Raw genomic sequence first — 15,102 nt, 5'->3', positions numbered from 1 at the left:
AGACAGAAAGAGAAAGAGACAGAGACAGAGAGACAAGAGAAACAGAGACAGAAAGACAGAGAGAGGGAGACAGAGTGAGAGACAGAGAGAGAAAGAGACAGAAAGAGAAAGAGACAGAGACAGAGAGACAAGAGAAACAGAGACAGAAAGACAGAGAGAGGGAGACAGAGTGAGAGACAGAGAGAGAAAGAGACAGAAAGAGAAAGAGACAGAGACAGAGAGATAGAAACAGAGAGACAGAGAGAAAAAGAGAGATACAGGGGAGAATCATTCCCTAAGGTCCATGGAATCTTTAACTCTTTTTGCTTTGGCCAATAGGAGGATTGCCTTGAAAGCACAAGACCCCTTTTGCATTGAGCCCCCAATTGCTTATCTGATAATCTGTTTACTTGGAACAAGAAGCATAGCTTTGTATATGCCCTGATTAACCCTGAGTTATATAGGCATTTCAAACTAATAAAACTGCAAGTCATTACCAAATAATATTTTGCATTCATTAGTTTGATATTGATCTTAGGAACAAATTTTTAGAATATTGTCTCATCATTGCAACTATACTCTTAAAATGATTTAGAATGAATAAAGATAGAAACCTAGATTTCCTTCCTTTCTATTTATTTGATTCCGCATATCTTAGAGAGGGAGACATGTGTGTGCAATACATATTCAAGGTACTAAAAGGAAACCTATAATCTACATTGGTGTAGATTGTACCTACTGTACATTGGGACCTAACTTAGATGTCAATAAGGACCTGACTACAGAAAATCATGAGTGTCATTTAAGTACAGAAAACTTTATCCTGAAGGCAATAACAAATCTTGGATTATTTCTATGGAAGAAAATACACAATTAGAGCATTTTATAAAAGATCAATCTACCATCCTGCTCATCTTTATTTTATACTGAATATAAATCTAATGTTCACTCCAGGATATAAAAAATTGTTTAAAATGTCTTTGCATTTATGGACTTACATTATTCCTCCCTTAATTATCTCTTCTTCAAAATTGAACTCTCAACCTGAACAGCATTCAAAAGCAAAATAGCATGCAATAAATAGGATATCTTTACAGCTTTTATTTTTCCCTACTGTTTTCACTGACTGATTTCATCAATAGTTCATTTTTATCAGGGTGATACTATCATAGAAAGGTGTTTTTGTATAAAACTCATGCATATAAAACATTTACCCTACAGCAAATAACCAGAGAATTATAATTATGGTTTTAAAAGGGACGAATTTACTTTAATTTTAGCATAATGTACAGAAATATAGAGTTCTCCCAAGCTGAACATTAATTTAATGAAAGGCCTTTAATTCTAGAAATAATATGGGTAAGTTGTTGAGCTTGAACACAGCAGGCAAATGAATAAATTGATTTTGATTATATAAACATATCTGAAATATTGGTCATTTCCCCCTCAAATTGATAGTAATTGTAAATTAGAATATGTGTAACTTTATACAAAGAATTGACACCAAACACTACTCCTTCACATTTCTGAAAGTGTTAATTTTCCACTTGGGTAACAAAGGGAAGAAAACACTGGTTTTCCCCATTCATTTCCCCACTCTGTAGGATTTTAACTCAGAACTTGCTGAATGGAAGAGGTGGAACAGAGAACTAATAGAATAAATGGAACAGGAAAACACATAGAAGAGATAGAACATGTAGAATGGATAGATAGAGCACAGAGAATACAACACGTACAAAAGATATAAAAGAAGAGACAAAAGAGGTAGAACACATAGAAGAGAGAGAACACAAGATAGATTCAAAAGATGTAGCTCATAGAACAGATAAATTAGACATAACACAGAACATGTAGACTGGTTAGGAAAGCAAGATCACATAGAACATAAAGATACTAAAAAGAGATGGAAAGAATAGGAAGAACCCATTAGTTCTCTTCCATCTCTGTGTTCTGTCTCTTCAATGGGTTCTTCCTATTCTTTCCATCTATTTTTAGTATCTATATGTTCTATGTGATCTCTCTATCCTAACCAGTCTACATGTTCTGTGTTGTGTCTAATGAGACTGAGTTCACAGATCAGAAATAATAGATGGAACGAGGAGATTAGAAAGATGGATAGATACTACACATAGAACACATCAAATAGATGGAAAACAGAGAGCTCAGAGAACAGATAGAATGTTTAGATGAATAGATTAGAATACATAGACTAGAACACAGATCAGAATACATAGATAAAAGACAGATGACTTGAAGTTAGAATACATAGAAGAGATCAGATAGAACATCCAGATACAAAAGAGATGAATACCTAGAACAAGTTAGAATAGAAGGAAGTGGTAGAGCACATTAAAAAGGATAGATAGAAAACAGGTTAGATAGAAAAAAATGAAACACATAGAATAGATGAAAAAGTTAGAGCTCATAGAACATATATAGTAAAGATAGATGATAGAACACAGATGGAAGAGAGCTCACAAAACAGATGTAATAGATAACACGCAGAGTAGAAAGAAGCCTTGAATCTGATAGACCACAAACACAAAAGGTAAATAAACAGTTTTAGAGAGTAGGTGAATGATATAGAGCATATGGAACAGAGAGAGCACATAGGATAGATGGAATGTGTAGAATAGTTAGAACAGAGAGATCAGATAGAAATATAGATACTAAAGACAGATGAATAGAATAGGAAGAACACATTGAAGAGATAGAACACAGAGATGGAAGGGCGAGATCTCACAGAGCAGATAAAATAGATGGACCAGAAAGAATATGAAGATGGATAGTACACATAGAATACATAGAATAGATGGAAGAGAGAGAGCTCAGAGAACAGATAGATACTAAAGATAGATCATAGAACACATATGGAAAAGAGCTCACAGAACAGATGGAATAGATAACATATAGAGTAGAAAAAAACCAATACATCACATAGAACACAGATACAAAAGGTTAATGAACAGTTATAGAGAAGAAATGGACAATATAGATCACATGGAACAGAGAGACCACATAGAACATGTAGAATGGTTAGAACAGAGAGATGAGATAGAAATATAGATACAAAAGACAGGTGTATAGAATAGGAAGAACCTATAGAAAAGGTAGAACACAGAGATGGAAGAGAGTGAGCTCACAGAACTGATAACAATACATGGAACACATGGTATAGATAGAATATTTGTCATTGTTCCCTCTAAGTATACTTTTTCTAGCTATCCTAATGATGGTAACAATTCTTAAAAGTTAAAAATATCATCTTTTCTTATAGGAATACAAATCATTTAAACTTACTTGTTCCTTTAAAGAAAGTTTTAGTTTTTTGGTTTTCATCCCCCTCTTTTTATTACATTTCGGTGATTCTCTTGATTTCCTTGTTTGGACATCAAATTTTCAATTTAAGTCCCATCTTTTCTTTATGAATGCTTGGAAGTCTTCTCTTTTATGAAATTACCATACTTTCCTCTGCAAAAATATACTCCGTTTTGCTGAGTAGTTGATTCTTGGTTGTAGGCCTAGTTCCCTTGCTTTGCAGAATATCATATTCCATGCCTTCTGAACCTTGTAGATACAGCCATATTCTGTGTCATCCTATCAGTGGCTCCATGGTATTTGAATGACTTCTTCTTAGCATCTTGTAATATTTGTTTTTCTTGGTATGGTAGTTTTTTAATTTAGCTATAACATTCCTGGGCATTGACAATTGGGGATTAAATGTTGGAGATGATCTGTGGATTCTTTTAATCTCCACTTTCCCCTTTTGTTATAGAAAGGGCAGTTTTCTTGGATAATTTCCTATAGGATACTGTCCAGGCTTCTCCTTTTTTCATGATCTTCTGGTAGTCCAATAATTCTCAAATTGTCTCTCCTGAATCTGTTTTCCAGATCTGAGGTTTTGTCACTGAGATGTTTCCTATTCTCAACTTTTTCATTCTTTTGATTTTGTTTTATAGATTCTTGCTGCCTTGTGAAGTCATTTGCTTCTAGTTGTTGAATTCTAATTTTGAAAGACTGAATTTTATTCCTGGCTTTTTGGTCATCCTTCTCTTTCTGGTCTGATTTTCTTTGTCGTTTTTCTTTCACTTCTTTTTACCTCCTTTTCAAGCTGGTCAATTTTCACTTTCAAGATATTTTGTGAAAGTCCTGCTTTAGCCAGAGAGGAATCTTGGGGGCTTGGTAGTGTTGGTGCAGTTGAATGAGCTCAGCCAGAGCTTGAGATGGTTTTCACAGAGGCTGTCTTGCTGCCATCCACTGGTTTCTTTTATTTATACGTTTTCTTTCTTAAGGTTACATACAGGGTTGGTATGGATATTCCATAATCAACATACATCTTGTCTTGGAAATATTAAATAATTCATACAACAACCTTATTACCACCAACCTTGTTACTAACAACTTTTTCATTCCCCAGTAACTTACAATATTTTTTAAGGTGTGTTTACTTTTGTCCTTGGATATGGGGTGGAGAAAGCATTCCAGACAGTGGAATAGGATGTACCAGCTTTTGAGGGCAATTTCTCCATTTATTACCCACTGTTAGCTACAGACTCATGGTTTGGGGGCGGGGCAGGAGATTTGGAGATTGTTCTGACCTGTTTTTGCAGGCACTTGTGTATCTCAGTTAGGGTTTTTACATCTTTAACATGAACTCACTATTTGCTGGTTTGTTATAGGGAAACTTTAGGGGAATTTTTATATTATTATATATAAAGATGGGGCTTTTCCTAAGAGTTTTAGAAGGCTTGCAAGGGTTCTAATAATAATGTGTGGTGAAAGTGATGGGAAGAAGGTAGGAGGATTGGAGGAATGGGAGAAAGTAGAGAGGAAGGTAGAGGAAGGAAAAGGTAGGTTGCCATCCCCAGGCCCTAGAGGGGGAAATTGACCAAAGCCCTTCAGGGGCTCGAATAAATGATTGGAGAGCAACTTTAGAGTTTTGAATAGCTAGGTTTTATTTAGGTTAGGAAAGGGAAGGTCTGGGGAAAACTAGTAGGTAGGAAAAAAGGGAAAAATGAGCTGAGAGAGAGATAAGGTCTCTGAGAGCCTCTGGGCTCCACAGCAGACCCTCCAGGGTAAAGAGGTATTGAAAGCTCAGGGTAAAGAGAGCCTCCAGGGTTGGAGAGCTATCAAGAGCTTATGTTAGAAGGCAGAGCTTCCAGGGTCAAGAGAGCTAATTCAGTCAGCCTCCAGGGCAGAAAGAGAAAAGGTGCCAAACTTTGTCTTTTATAATTTCCCTGAAGCCTCCCACAAAGTAAGTAGGAATTGTCAGGGGAAGTTGTAGCAGAGAGTCCTGGGAGTTGTAGTCTTCCAGGGCTTACGAAAATTCCAAATGACACAATAGCCTATAATTTTTTTTGTAACATGGAAAATTGCAGTGTGGAATTCCTGCAAGATACAGGGTCAAGCCTCAATCAGAATTCCAGGGGAACTCCCCTGGAGAATTCTGAGTGAGGGGACGCTTGGAAAGCTATTTACCAGTTGATTCCTGGAGTGGAAGTGAGGTCACTCTGCTTGCTGGTCCCAGTTTGGAGTTTGCCCAGGTGGCCATAGTGGCAAAAGCCATTCTTGGTTTCTACTCAGGAGTTTGCCTGTCTAGCGGGATTAGACCTCTCCAGCAACAACTTAATAGTTACTTAGCTATTTATATATTAGGAGTAATTACTATAAGCTTTGAGGGCAAGTTAGCTAAAGGTCTGCCACTCCCTCCTACGGGGAGGGGCAGTTTCTACCTAACAGTTCAGGGCTTCCCAGTTTTTTATCCAAATCTTAAATACCCCTTCCCTGCCTTCCCTTCATCTTTGTCAATATAAACTTCATCTTTTTTATACCTCTGCCTGGGTATTATTTTGGGCATACTCACAACCGCCATAAAGCCTGGTTCTATGCAGTTGCCTGCCGAAGAAAACAGATCCTCCTCTGTCCTTAACATCAAGATATCAAGCTTCTCTTTGTCCCTCAATCAGATCTGTGGGAAATATAAGTTGAGAAAGTGAATTTCATTAGAGATTTGCCTTTGCTGAGCCTTGCTTGAACACAGTACCTTGCCTCCATATTCAACCGAAAACCAACTGCTTGGGGGGAGAGGTTTGAGGGCAATGAATACCTTCTGTTCCCTACTCACTCAAACTTGGGGGGGGTGAGGAGAGAGTACTACAGGTTCCTAGCTCAGGCCAGCCCATCAGCTTCCAAATATCTCTGTTATTATAAACATAACAGTTTCCCTGGGGATTAGTGGGAATATTGATGACAATTTTAATAATAGGAAATGTTGATAAAAAGAGTCACACATGGGAATCTGAGTGGGATTGCTATCCTTCTATAGCCTTCTGTGCAGGTTCCAGAATTTCTGCACTATTTTCTTGTTTAAGTTCGTGCATTTTCTTTTTCCAATTGCCTTCAGCTACTTAGTTGCTTTTTTCAGTTCTTGAGTTAATTGAATTTTGAGTTCTTCCAAAGCCTACGTCCACTTCACTGGAGTTTTTTGTGTTTTTGCTTAGTGTTCCTTAGTCTTCCTCTGATCCATTTGCTGTTTGTTCATTTCCTGGATAGAAGTTGTAGATTGTAATTTCTTTTTTCTTTTTCTGTTGTTTATTCATACTTTTCCCTTCTTCGCCTCCCCCAACTCCGTAATTGGCTGTAATCTTGTTCCTTTGTTTATTTTCTGAATCTGTTGGTTTTGGCTAATAAGTCCTGCAAAGACTTCTTTTCCGCTCCTCTGACTGACTAGATTAGTGAGTTCTGGGGCCCAATCTTCCCCAGCTGGTAGTCAAAGCTAAAGATGTGATTTCAGCTACTTTCACTGCAGTCCATGGAGGAGGGGTGTTGGAGCTTCCCTGCTCTCTGAAGACTTTTTATGTGCTGTAATGATAAGATTAAGCCAGAGTGGAGTTGATCTGCAGAACCCTAAGAGGGGAGGGCAATGCAAGATGGAGTGATTGGTCACCCTCTTTACACTTCTCCTCCAGCTGCCACCCCAGAGATTCCAGGATCTGCTGGAGACTCAGTGCACTAAGTTGGGAGGGGACCTAGGATCTGCCTTTGCCTTTTGATCCCAACAGATTTTTTTAGTGTAACTTTTAAGTTGGGTTAAGCATAAGGATACCCCACTTCTGTTGTTAGTTTGGTTTTCTGTCCCCTTGGAGTCCTTTGTCCTTTTTTGGTGTTGAAGGATATACAGAGGTCAGGAGCGTTCCTGCTTCTAAGCCGCCATATTGACAGAATTCTCTCTTGAGTTATTCATTTATTTTAAATGGTATCTCTCTTTCAAACTCTTACTGTCAAACTTCATTGGTGGTATAGAGAAATGTTAATGATGTACAACTTTCCTAAATGTGTTTATTGCTCAATTAGTTTTCTGTTAATTCCTTAGGATTTTTAGGTATAATACCTTAGCATCTGAAAAGATTGATAATTTTATTTCCTCATTGTCGATTCTAATTCCTTTAGTTACTTCTCTTATTGCAGGACTGTAGTATTGAATAATAGTGGTGATGATAGGCATTCTTGTTTACCCCTTGATCTTTAAAGGAAAGCTTTTATTTTATTTCCATTAAAAATACTGCTTATTGATGGTTTTAGAAAGACATTATTGACCGTTTTAAGGAATAGTCCACTTATTCCATTGTTTTCCAGGTTTTTTAAAATAAGAAGAGGTAAAGGGTTTTGATAAAAGGTTTTTTCCATATACATATTGATATAATGATATGATTTATGTTGGCTTTATTATTGATATGGCCAAATAAGCTGATGTTTTTCCAAATATTGGACTCTCCTCACATTCCTATTATAAAAGCCCATTGGTCATAGTGTAGAATCATTGTGATCTATTGCTGTAATATCCTACTACTGCTTTATTAAATTTTTGCAATAGTACTAATTAGGGAGATTGATCTATAGTTTTTTCTCAATTTTTGTTCTACCTAGCTGAGATATCAACATCATATTTATGTCATAAGAAAGATATTGGTAGATATATTTTCTCAGCTGTTGTTCTAAATAGTTTTCATAGTATTGTGATTAATTGCTTTTTAAAGGCTTGGTAGAATTCACTTGTATATCCAACTGGCCCTAGGATGTTTTTCTTAGGGAACTCACTGATGGATTGTTCAATTACTTTTTCTTATATTTATTGTTTTTTTTATTTGCCTACTCAATCATTTGTATGCTTATTCTTGTAGCCATTTACATATTAAAATTTCCCCATAAATATAGCTATGGCAGCATCCCAAAATATTTGGTCTGTTTTCTCCTTATTGTCAGTTTTAATGTAATTCTTCTCTGTTTCTCTGTTTGTTCGTTGACTCATTCTTTAGGTTAAGGTTTTTTAGTTTATAATTGACTTTTAGTTTTTTTTTACTTCCTCCTCAAGTTCACACTCCCTATAGTCTGATACCCACTATAAAAACATTAGTTATTTGACTTCAAGGGGAAACAGAGTCCTGAGGCACTTATAGATAAGGCAAAAATGTTGAAATCTTGATTTCTGAGCTTTTTAGTGTCCAGGTTTCGAACATGCCTAGTGTCCAGCCTTTCCTGGAGATCTTCTTCAGTAATCATTACCTATCCCCTAATCATAAATGAGCCTAAATGTGCAGATACCACAAGAGAGTCATGCTAGCCACCCAAAAAGATTTAATTATTAGTCAGTCAATTGTTGATTTTTGAGAGAGAATTAATGTCTCTTATCCCTCCCCTCTTTTTTAAACAAGAAAGAAAAAATTATATAACAGTAGATGCATAATAAATGGATGCACATGGGAAAGTAGATCCAGGAAATTTAATTCATTTACATTCTGGTGTTTTTAAAAAATGCAAGCAAAAAGAAGAGTTTTAGGGAAAGGAATGACACAAGAGGTAAAGAAAACATAATTAGGATATATTTACCAGACTTTAGCTTTGATTACTATGATCTCAACATCACTGTTATCCTCAAAAGTTTGATGCCTACTTCATCTTTTATGAAATTCTTGAGATATTTTTGGAGGGCAATGTGAAATCTTCCCCTTTTCACAAAACCAGATTTTCTTCTATTTCTGCTCTTCTGGGAATTGGAATGAGTTCTAACGGTTGCAATCCAGAGCTGAGCTTAGCCAATTCATTAGCCCAGGCATTGTATACCTTTGTGAACCTTCTTTTGTCTACTATGCCCATCCATCATTCCCAGGGAATCTATTTTAAGATTAAAGTTACTCTGATTCATTTTAGAACATCTGCTGTGCTGGAAGCTCATTTCCCAGATGGAAAAATTAAACTCTCTCATTCCATTCTGACAAGAATGGCCCTACTTTTGGTTCTTGTCCTCTAGATGGTGGCAAATTTGCCCCCTAAAAAATCCTTTATTCCATTTTCTATTTTTCAGGGATTTTTATTATACTATCTGGCAGTAGATTATGAGGAGGAATAGAATCAGAGGGAAAGATTTAAAGCAGGGTAATGGTCCTGACCCTGAGCTCTCCATCCATGAAGTTGTCTACATTCTGTTATGGTAAGTAGACTTTTTAGGGAAATGATTGAAACAAAAGGAAAAGAAAATATATTTTCAGTTAGACTATGTTTTTCCAGACTTTGCCCAGGCTATTGAGATCATTGTTCTTCAAGTCTTGGTGTCCATTCCACCTTTTAAGGCATTGTCCATTTTTCACCAAATCAAGCTTATCTTCACAAGGTGTTTTCTACTGTTTGCATGACAGTGATGAGCTCAGCTAGTTCATTGGCCTCCAAAACCTCACCTGTATCCCCCCATCACTGCTAAGGGAGTCTGTTTAATCTTTGAGTGTACTATTTTCCAGTTGGGCCCCTGCTGCAGAAAATGACAGACTCTTTGTCTACCCTTCCTGAACTGTCTCAGTTTTGGTTCTTGTGTTTCAGATGGTGATGAGCAAGCCCTAGGGATGGTTTTTTGTGTTTTCTTTCTTTTTCTGTATAGCCTGTAGAAGGACAGCATATGTAAAGGCAGTGAGTAAAACTAAAGATGGGCAGTGTAGACAATCTAATTATCACACATCTGTATAAAGATTTTTCATGCCTCTTTATGTTATATAATATAAACCATTCTGTCTCTCCCTTCCTTTTTCTCTCATTGCAACCCTCACTTTCACCCCTTGATTTTTAAATATTATATCATATGCATACTTTTCTTATGATACATATATATCATTTAATATCATCACATTTACATATACATCATATCATCATATATCATCATATACATTCTAACATCATATTCAGCTTCTTTCTAAGTATATTCCTTCTATTTTCTCTACTACTAAGAGTAATTTTTGAGAATTATAATTGTCCCCTATCCATGTAGACATAGAAACATTTTTACCTAATGAGTCCCTTAAATTTTCTCTTTCTCCTTTACATTTTTAGTCTTCTCTAGAATATTGTGTTTGGATTTCATATTTTTTTGTTTATGACTGGCTTATTCCTCAGGAATGCTTGGAAATCATTTATCTTACTGAATGATCATTTTTTCCTTCCAAGTATATACTGTTTTGTGGGGTTGTAGACCCAGATCTTTTGCCTTCCTGAATATCATATTCCATGCCTTTTGATATTTTAATGTAGAAGCCACTAGGTCCTATGTGATCCTGATTATACCTCCATGGTATTTGTATTTTTTTTCTGCTTGTTGTATTTTCTACTTGACTTGGGGACTCTTGAATTTAGCAATTACATTCCTGGATGTTGTAATTTGAGGATTTACGTTCTAGAGGTGATCTGTGAATTCATTCATTTTGAATTTTATTTTCTTGATTGAGGATATTTGGACAGTTTTCTCTGATCATTTCTTCTGTTATGATGTCCAAGATATTTTTCTTGATTATGACTATCATGTAGTCTTTTAATTCTCAAATTGTCTCTCCTAGAGCTATTTTCAAGGGTAATTGATTTTCAGTAAGATATTTTTGTGTTTTCCCCTGTTTTTCATTCCTTTGATACTAGTTTATTGCTTCTTGATTTCTTGTGAAATCATTAGTTTCTAGTTCTCGGTTCTAATTTTTAAGGCCTGATTCTTCCTCTGCCCATTTTTGGTTCTCCTTTTTCAATTACTCCATTTCATCTTGCATTGCTTTCATTTCTCTTCACCACTTTTCTTCTGCCCCTTTTAATTGGCTTTTGAAGTCTTTTGGAGCTTTTCTTGAATTATGTCCAATACATATTTTTTCTTTTAGACTTTGTGTGTTTGCTTTGCTTTCACTGTCCCCTTCTGTGTCTCTATCTGGCTCTGACTCCTTAAAAAGTCTTTAGAGTTAGGTGTTTTTGGTTCTTGGTTGCTCATTTTTCATACATTTTTGCATGTAGGCTCTGTTTTCTGTGAGATTGGGTTACACTCTTAAACTTTAGTCCTTCCTTGATGCTGCCCTTAGTTTATTTTGATGTTTCTGCCAGTTTTACTTCTTCAAAGGTGGTATGATGGTCTGAGGGCTGGGAGGTCAGAGAGCCTCCTCCCACTGCTGATTCAATTAACTCTTGAAATTATGATAGGTTAACAACTTGCCTCAAGCTTGGGCATAAGCTTTTGGTCTCACTCTGAACTAGATCAGGTCAGTGGTAGCTCAAATTCTGGCCCCAGGCTTAGGCCCTTTTTTGGTTTCTGTGCACTTGACCCAATCAGGCACATAGTTTTTTCTCTTTCCTGGAGCTCTGGCCTCAGCCACTGGCAAAAAGTTATGGACCCCTCTTTGTATTATCAGCCTCCCCAAACTGTGATGCATGTCCTCACCATGGTGTCAGACTGGGGACTCCTAGCTTCCTCTGAGCTCACACAAATTAGCCCACTTCAGCACAGACTGCCCTGGGCTAACAACTTCAGGGGCTGTGGGTTGGCTTAGATCTCTATTAGCCCAGGCAAACTGTCTCAGGGTATGAATATTGGCTTTGTGCTTAGTTTCTGAACCTGGACCTGCAGATGTGGGGTGGAGGTGTGTGGTTTACTTTTGACTTGCCGGAATCTTCCTGACTGTGCACCCAACTCACCCTAGGACCCCCAATTGAAGGACAAAAGGTAAAAAATATCAAGGGAATTAATGGAAAAATGTAGAAGGTAGGTTGTCTAGCAGCTAAAAATCAAATAGAGAATGAGTAGAATATTTTGGATCTTTAAAACACAGTAGAAAATGACCATAGTAATCAACTTTTGAAAATCTAAAAAATCCCAGCTTTTCAGATATACCCAAGGTTGGCTGTAATGGTCACTTCAACCAGATTCGACCTCCATTCTCAAGTATAAAATTCACTCATTCAACAAACATTAAGGAGGCTAGTGACATAGGTTAGGTGTGGAATGGCCTACTGAAATATTTCCTGGCCTAACTGGGGGCTCATGAATAAGCAAGCAAACAATGACAAAGCAGAAGGGAATGACAATGTGTCTCTACTAGTATTTCTGTCTATATCTATCTCTATACCTTTTTTATTTCCCTTTCTCTCACTGTTTCTTTCTCTCTATGTTTCAGTCTCCATCTGCCTCTTTCTTTATCTCTCCCTATATTTTTTTGCATCTAGCAGAAATTTTTTTTTATGTTTTGTTCTCATTTTGCAACTTTTAAAAGCGTCAATTAAACTACAGCAAAGATATCTACAGAAAGCCATCATAACAAGGATCACTTATGTAAAAAAGATTATCGCAGAATACTACGAATGTGGAACTTTTCTCTTCTTTTTATTAGCTATAAAAAGCAGCATTTATGTTTACAGAGTTCAGTGCAATTCTTTACATTAAACTATTCTTATAAATTAAGAGGGAAACATCAACATGACAGAAGAAAGGATATCCTTTAGACACTTAAGGTCCTCTCTGTGGAAACATATGGTGGACTCTATAACACTCTAATTCATGACAGGATCTTCTTTTGTGGGATTTGAAAATGTCTCTTTTAGGGTGATGGAGGCCCATTTATGTAAGTACAACCCAGTGGCTCCACTGGTCTTGGACCAGCTCCTGTTTTGGCCCCCCAGTCTATCAGGTTTGGCATCAAGAATAATTTGGGGACTCCCTTGCAAAAGTTAGGGGTCTCATTTTGCCAAGAGAGCTCCTGTCAAACTCGAATCAATAACATCTGTCTTCAAGGACCATGCAGAGAAAGGTAGCTCAGAAGACAGCACAAAATCTGATGAGAAGGGCTCTGACCCAGTAGCATTGCAGAAAGTGGGAGAATCTGATAGCAGCAATAATCCCGAAGGCAAAAAAAAGATGAAGATGCGCATGAAAAAGATGGTGGGTCACTTGCCTCAACACTATCCAAGCTTAAAAAAATGAAATGAGAAGATGGCACTGGAACTGAAGAACCGGAATATTACTACTACATTCCCCCAGCTCACTACAAAATAAATCCCAACTTCCTCTTCCTTCTCTTTATGGGAGCCAGTGAGCAAATGGAAGGGGATCATAGCACACACCCAAAGAATACCCCTGAAAGCAAAAAAAATACAGTTCTCCCAAGCTTAAGAGCTACAGCAAGCCACCAGTAAACCAAGAAGCAGAAAAGATGGTTGAGTGAAGCCCCTGTGCAACTGAAGGACATAAATCTGATTGAGTCTACAGAGAAAAGCAAGGCTGATGCAAAGGAGGGACAAATGGATGCAGGTGACCAGAGTAGAAACAGTTAGCAGCTTGCAGAAAATCAAATCCCTGAATTCAGTCTTTTTAAAGAAGTTGCCTGGAATAGGCCAGCAAGGAAAGAGGGCCCAGAGGGACCTAGATATCCTACTGGTCCCTTCTTCCCAGTTTTGAGCAAAGATAAAAGCACTGCCCTCCAGTGGCCATCAGAACTGTTAATTTTTACCAAGACAACACCCTCCATTTCATACAGCTGTAAACCTCTATATTTTGATTTTAAGTTGTCAAGAAATAAAGATGCCAGAGAAAAAGGGATAGAAAAACCAAAGGACCCAGGAAGCCCCTTGAAAGAACATTTCCTGGTTATGATCCTGGGGATGTAAATAAGAACAAGGAAGCTGGGAATGTAAGTCATAGTTCAGGGGAAAAAACAGATGCTGTGCCCTCAGGATCAGCCTGTAGTAGCCTTCACAGACAGTATCCTGGGGAGAGCCCTGGGGAAGATGTGGAGGACAAAGGCAAGATCCTCCCTAGCAGAAAAGAATGAGCTGCCAAGTCTCACCCACCCAAGAAGAAGAAGAAGCACAAAAAGTCCAGCAAACATAAGCGAAAACACAAAGATGATCCAGAAGACAAGGTCTCTAAAACTGAGTCCAGGGAGAAGTCCAAGAAGCTCTAGAGAAAATGGAAAAAATAAGTGCAGACTCAGAGCAGGGACCTAAACCAGAACCCCCAGGGTGGGGAAGCCCTGCACCCCCAAGGAGACAGCAGCACTCAAAGGAATATTCCCAGAGGAGAGCACTTCCAGCTGATAAGGGGAATAGTAGCAAGAAGGAGGAGGGAGGAGGCACCAGCCACAGTGCCCAGGATCATGGTGGCAAGAAACACCGAGCTTCTCCACCTCCATCTGCCTGCCAGCGAACAGCAGGTGCTAAGTGAAGGAGAAGCCAGCCCACCAGTGGAGATGAGGAGAGTGATGCCACTTCACCACGCAGGTAGGACCAGAAATCTCCATCCCAGGACAGTGAGGAGGATGACTAAGACTCTGGCAATGAACACTCCAGAAGCTGTTCTCGGTCTGGCAGGCGCAATTCTTCCCATCACTCATATCCACGATCCTATTCAAGCAGCTCTGATGCTTCTACAGACCAGAGCTGCTACAGTCCGCAATGCAGTTACTCTGAAGACAGCTCTAGTGACTATGGTGACCATTCATGAAGGCATTCAAAGCGATCACATGACTCGGAGGATGACTCAGATTATGCCAGCTCAAAATATCGATCCAAGCAGCACAAATACTCATCTTCAAAAGATGATTATAGGACTTCCGGGTTAAGATGGCGGCAGAGTAAGAAGCAGCTCTAAACCTCTCCTGACCGAAACACACAAAACTCCTCAAGGGGACATAAAAACAAGTCCAGACGAACGGAGGAACCCCACAACAGGGCACAGCGTGGAAGGTACGTGGAATCTAGACATTTCCAAGCTAAAAAGGGCTCTCACTCAAGCACGAGCTGAGCAACCGCCCCACCCCCACCCCCTCCACACTCACCTAT

General features: G+C 38.1%; 1 pseudogene; it reads left to right on the top strand.

The window, feature by feature from the left end:
* The window catches only part of LOC123253822, a 28,207-nt pseudogene that overhangs the window by 6,820 nt on the left and 6,285 nt on the right, over positions 1–15,102 (top strand).

This window comes from Gracilinanus agilis, chromosome X, assembly GCF_016433145.1.
Source record: "Gracilinanus agilis isolate LMUSP501 chromosome X, AgileGrace, whole genome shotgun sequence".
NCBI lineage: Eukaryota > Metazoa > Chordata > Mammalia > Didelphimorphia > Didelphidae > Gracilinanus > Gracilinanus agilis.
Note: the sequence above shows the minus strand (reverse complement) of the source record. Positions and strands in the feature narration are given on the sequence as shown.